Source organism: Narcine bancroftii, chromosome 3 (genome assembly GCF_036971445.1).
Source record: "Narcine bancroftii isolate sNarBan1 chromosome 3, sNarBan1.hap1, whole genome shotgun sequence".
In the NCBI taxonomy this organism is placed as follows: Eukaryota; Metazoa; Chordata; class Chondrichthyes; order Torpediniformes; family Narcinidae; genus Narcine; species Narcine bancroftii.
In genome coordinates this window covers 266992299-266998298 of record NC_091471.1, presented here as the reverse complement: position 1 = coordinate 266998298, position 6000 = coordinate 266992299, and the positions used below count along the sequence as shown (strand labels likewise).

The following is a 6000-nucleotide window of genomic DNA, read 5'->3' as shown; positions in this document are numbered from 1 at the left end:
TTATGATCCTCCAGTCCACTAGAACCATGGACAGACTCCATTGATTCCTGGAAGATCATTACCAATGCCTCCACAATCTCTCCAGTTACCTCCTTCAGAACCCAAGGGTAAATTCCAAATGGTCCAGGAGACTTATCGATCCTGAGACCATTTAACTTCCCAAGTACTTTCTCTATCATGTTCTTGACTGCCCGGAAGGCTGTCTTCGACAGTGAAGTATGATCCAAAATATTCATTCAGTTCCTCTGCCATCTCCTTGTCTCCCATTGCAATTTCTCCAGCATCATTTTCTATTGGTCTTATGTCTACTTTGGGCACTCTTTTACTCTTTACACAGTGGTTTTCAAACTTTTTCTTTTTAATTTGAAGTAGTACAGCAAGAAAATATTGAACACCAGGCAGTATATCTTGCCTGGTGTTGAATGGCATTAAAGTGGACTCAACAGTAACTTTCAAAAGAGAATTGGACAAATACTTAAAGGAAGTTTTCTTTCTCAGGCCTTGACAGAAAAAGCAGGAAAGTGAGTCAACAGTCAGCTCTTTTAAACCGTTGGTGCAGGCCTGATGGGCCAAATGGCATCCTCCTCCGTTGTACGATTCTACAGTCATCTGTGATTTTTACAGTGCGTTTGGTCCTGATTCAACATGATCAAAAGATTGAGAATAAATTCCAAACTTTTCAGCCACATCATAGCGCCAGGTACCAAACCAAACCAAAAGCACAGAGAAGCATCTGCAAAAAAATGGATGTGTGACAATTTCATTGTAATACAGAACTGGAAAAGTTTGTCTTTGTAGTGATAGAGTGCTACCACCAGGAGGAGTCGGAGACGAAGTGTGTAGCACCTGGGGAATGTTGCATCTTGCGAATGCTGTGGCATCTTTAGTAGATCCAAGATAGATGCCTTCCCTTGAGGTCTGCACGTGTGTGTTCTGTTTTTAGTGCTGGTTGCTTAGTTAATAAATCTAGTTGTTTAAAAAAGAACCCATGTTTATTTATTGTAATAAATACAATATCGTTTGGATGAGTAGTTGTCATTTGCCCTCTGCAGTGAAAATAAAAAAAACCTATCCCAAGATAAAGACAGTGTAGTAACATGTTTCACTCAATAAACATCAAATAAATAGGTGATTATTTTCACTGTGCTATGTTAAATTGCTAAATACATTTTCAACATTACCACATGTCAAAAGTACATCATTGACTGTAATTTGCTTTGGAACATTATGAAAGCGGCACAACTTTCATTTCTTATTAAATGTTCTGCAATATGAATGGGATCTTAATAGAACAATAGGAAGTGTAATTATGGTGAAACGATTCTTGGGCAACCTGGGTGGTTCAGTGAATGAAAAATTCCTCTCAGCCAGAAAAGAACATATTTGATTCAAGAACTATCCCTACTGAGTTAATGATAAGGCAAGAGGCAGAGAGATGTTGCAATTATTCTTTGGAATGCAGGACACCTGAGAAAATATAAAGAATGGGAACTGGAAGAGACTGTGGGGCCCTCTGGACTGCTTCAGTGTTTAATAAAACAATAAATGATCTTCCACCACTACTTTCTTGATATCATCCTGTATTCTAAATTTCTAAACTCTACCTGTGGTGATCCTCGCTTCCCCATTTACTGTCATCCAACGCTCAATGGATAGTACGTTTGCCTTGGAACACAGAACCATGGAAGATTACAGCATCAGACCAACAAAAGTGTCAATTGGATGTGATAAGGGACTAAGTAGAATTTATCATTTCTGACCAAAAGGAAATAGGGAATGCAGGGGGTGGGGTTGAGCAGCCAGAAATGTCGAGGGTGCTATACCACCATCAATAGAAATTCACCAAGACAATGGTATCTTCAAAACAATAGTTTTTATTAATAATATAAAATTTTCTTTAAATCTAAACTTAATCCCACTATTCACAATGGGGCAAATCCCAAACCATTACAGTTCAGGCCTAATTCTGAAAAGATGATTTTAAACTTCAGTCTCATAAATCTTTTGTGTTGAAACTCAGAGTCTTTAAAACTGCTGTTCGAAAATTCTCAAACTCACAAATTCTTGGAGATTTGTTTTCAAATAAATATTTTTTCATACGAATGACTTTTTACACAAATCCCCCTCTCTTGCATGGAGGTTTTGGAACTTGTGCTTCACACGATGATTTCATAAACCCAGGGAAAGATTAAATTAAGAAAAAATATTAAAGATGATTACGGCGGCACTGCTCTCTCTTGACCAAGAGAAACAGTCGAGTGACCATCTTTTCCTAAAGCCACATTGATTCTGTGTCAATTCCCTGTCAAAGCGAGAACACGTAACAGCTCCTCTCTTATTGAAGGTTACTGCCTCTCTGACTTTAGATGAAACTGGTGCAATATTAAAGATGCCTCTCTGCCATCATAATCACATGACATGACATCACTGCTGATTTTGTTTAATTTCTCCAAAAGCATGAATCATGGTAGATGGCCTCCTGCTTGTTTATACAGATTATACAAGTGACTCTGAGTGTTTGAAGTTCCAACTTTTCCAAAAGTTTACAAGCAAGTGCTTCTGGGCTGTCTACCCAGCTAACAAACAGATGGATTCCTTGTGTACACAGATGTTTCTCTGAGTAAACCCTCATTGTCTTTAGTTTCAATGGAGAATCACTTCTGAATTTTATGTTGGTTTATACATTGTTCAGCTGAGATGTTGTTCCTCCAATTTACGGGTGGTTTCGGTCTGGCAGTACATGAGACCAGGGGCAGACATGTCAGCAAGGGAATAGTATAGGGAATTGAAATGGGAGATCCACGCTATTGCAGCGGACAGAGCTGAGGTGCTCAACAAAGCAATCTCCCAGTCTGCTTCCGGTCTCTCCGGTGTAGAGGGGTCCACAGTGGGATCCCGTGTATGTGTGGGATTCCTCTGGGTGCTCCAGTTTCCTCCAATTGTTCAAAATGTACTGGGATTGTGGTTGAATTGGGTGTAATTTGGCAGCATGGGCTCGTGGGCCGAAAGGGCCTGTACTGATTTCTAAATTAATCAACAAAAATTAAAATTAAACTGAAGACCCAACTGCTCTTGCAGGTGGATGTAAAAGAGATCTGATGGTACTAACTGTTGTACTGAACATAAGACAATAAACAGATTATCTGGTGATTATTATAGTGATATTCATGGGTGTCTACTTACAAAAATCATCGTCGTATTTCCTGCATTACAACTTCAACAATTGGTTGTGAAGTTTTGAGGTTGTAAAGGATGGGTAAGGAATGCAAGTCTTTCTTTGCTGGAATGCACACGTCAAGTTAGAATAGATATAAATAGAGGCGTGGATCTTATTTCTTGTGGTTTAAAGGTTGGCCGGGATCTCAGCCCCAAATGACACAAGGATTGGTGGGCTTTCCGTCAGTTCTGGTGGCTTTACTATCAGAAGGTTCTCTGACTGTTGTTCCTTCGTTTCACCCATCCTTGTGAACAACAGGGATGGGTGAAACCTAGCCACAGTTACACACCCCTATTCTTACAGAAACATATAAAATTATGAAAGGAATATAGAGGTAGGGGAAATTGTTTTCACTGAACTTGGGGACACAGCCTCAAGATTCAGGGGAGTAGATTTAGGACGGAGATGAGGAAAAACTTTTTCCCAGAGCAAAGTGAATCTGTGGAATTCTCTGCCCAGGGAAGCAGTTGAGGTGACCTCATTAAACATATTTAAGGTTCAGTTATATAGATTTTTACATAAAAAAGGAATTAAGGGATATGGGGGAAAAAAGAAGGAATGTGGAGTTGAGTCGATCAGATCAGCCATGATTTTATTGAATGGTGGAGCAGGCTCGATGCGCCTAATGGTCAACTCCTGCTCCTATTTCTGAGTTCTTATTCCAGGGAGCAGACATTAGACATAGCAGGATCTATGACACGATCTTCATTACTGTCGAGGTGCAAGGATGAAGGATGGCTTCTTGCTTTGGGAGAGCCTAGGACAAGAGAGCATAACTTCAGGATTGAATCGTCTTGGCTTAGAACACAGATGCAAGAGAAATTTCTTCAGCCACAGGGTGGTAAATCTGTGGAATTTGTTGCCACAGGCGGCTGTGCAGGCCAGTCATTGGGTATACTTAAGGCAGAGGTTGATAAGTTCTTGATTAGCCCAGGGCATGAAAGGTTATGGGGAGGCTGAGCAGTGGGGCTGAGTGAGGTAATGGATCAGCTCATGATTAAATGGTGGGGCAGACTCGATGGGCTGAGCAGCCTACTTCCGCTCCATGTCTTATGAGCATATCATAATGTTCTGAGAAGGAAGAGTTCCAAGCTTGATCAAAAGTTAGCCACTTCTGAAGTGAGATTAAAAAAAATAGGGGCTGAGGGGCACTTTTCACAAACCTGGAGAGAGGCTATGAACGGCAAAAATCTTGTGCTCAGTGAATGTTTGAATGTTTTCCATCGAGTGACTTCCTTTTTATACACAAGACAACACAAAGCATGGAAACAATTAAAGCCAAGTTCCATTAAGTCAGAATATCCAACATTACCCCTCCATTATTTAATCATGATAAACAGTTCATTAGTTTTCTTTCAGTATCACAGTCTTTTCATTCTAGAGAGCCCGTCAAAGAAGGCTCTTATTGTGTTTTTACAGCCAGAAAGCCCTTTTAAGCATATTAATTCCCTGTAGGTGTATTGCGTGACTGGTGGAGAGCTCGAGCTGTTGGAAAATAAGCTCTCCTTCATCCAATTTGACTTGGCATTTGTACAGGACGTGTGAGCAGAAGAAGGAAATTGATCTTTGAATTGAGCAGCTGTCTGTGCACTGGCACAGCGATGGGGAGAAATCCACTGTTTTTTACTGAAAGTTGAAAAAAAATCCACAGGAAGAAACTGCACTGAATGGATTTTAACCTCTGAATGGCTGTAGCTGATCTTTTATAATCTGCTTCCTCTGGTCTCTGAAGAAATGGTTTCTTGTTGGATATTATGAACTCATGTGATCTGAACATGAATGCCAAAAACATTAGGTTTGAGTGGCTAGTTTGCAATGGGATGAGGCTCAATGTCCTTTAAAAAGGACCCCTTCAGCTGGATGGACAATTGCAACTGTCCAGTCCACTGATCTGAAATGGTATCTTTGTTTCTGCCTTTGACCTCATGACGTTCTCTGACCTCCTGGCTATTGGTGGAGAACAGGCTCTGGGGTGGTTTTGCACAAGTGGTTATTGGTTGGGAAAAAGAGGGAGAAGTAAGTTCACCTACAGCAGGGGAGGGAGGTGGAATCTTTGGGTCTGCTGTGATTGGGCTTCCTATGCCAAGTTTCGTTCACCCATTACCTCCTCTCCCAGTCTGGAGAAACAGTGACTTTGAAATATTCGATTCTCTGTCGCTCCTCCTTGACCCAATTTTAAAAAATCTCCAGCAAACCCACAGCCCACAAAGGTGTTTACCCTCCTCCAATTCTGTCCTCTTGTGCGCCCTCATTTTTAATTGCTTCAACCATTGCAACTGTGCGTCCAGCTGAAAAAGCCCTTCCTTTTGAACCTCTCTATCTCCCTCTCCTTCCAACAGATGCTTCCAAGAATTTCTCTCTTTGACCAAGGTTTTGATCATTTAATAGAAACAGGAAAAGCGAGGAAAAAAATCAGATGGAAAGACTGAGCTTGGAATCGAATTGAAAACACAGAAATGCTGGAGCTACTCAACGGGTCTTTCAGCGTCCATTGGAGGTAAAGATATATAACCAACCTTTTGGGCCTGAGCCCTTCTTCAAGGTATACGTTTTACTGAACATTTTAATCAGATCACCGATTGATGTTTCTATTCCTGATGGTTACCTTTCTGGGTGAGTGACTTAACATTAGCCCTTATAAATTAGAGCGGGCTCAAGCCTGAAATGTCGGTTATGTAACTATCTTTGCTACATAAAGGACACTGTTTGACCTGCTGAGGTTCTCCAGCCTTGTGTCTTTACTTCAACCACGGTGCCTACAGACTTCTCGTGTTTTAATTCAG

The 6000-nt window shown here is 40.9% G+C and overlaps 1 long non-coding RNA gene across 4 annotated transcripts in view; it reads left to right on the top strand.

The window, feature by feature from the left end:
* Window positions 1–2437: 2437 nt before the first annotated feature.
* Window positions 2438–6000, top strand: part of LOC138758722 (uncharacterized) — a 34077-nt gene continuing 30514 nt past the window's right edge. For 3 of the 4 annotated variants that reach the window (XR_011354400.1, XR_011354397.1, XR_011354398.1), the window contains exon 1: window positions 5559–5714. This is a non-coding gene — a long non-coding RNA (uncharacterized lncRNA). Of the gene's footprint in view, window positions 2468–5558; window positions 5715–6000 lie in introns of those variants that run through there. The other variant, XR_011354399.1, reaches the window with a different exon arrangement.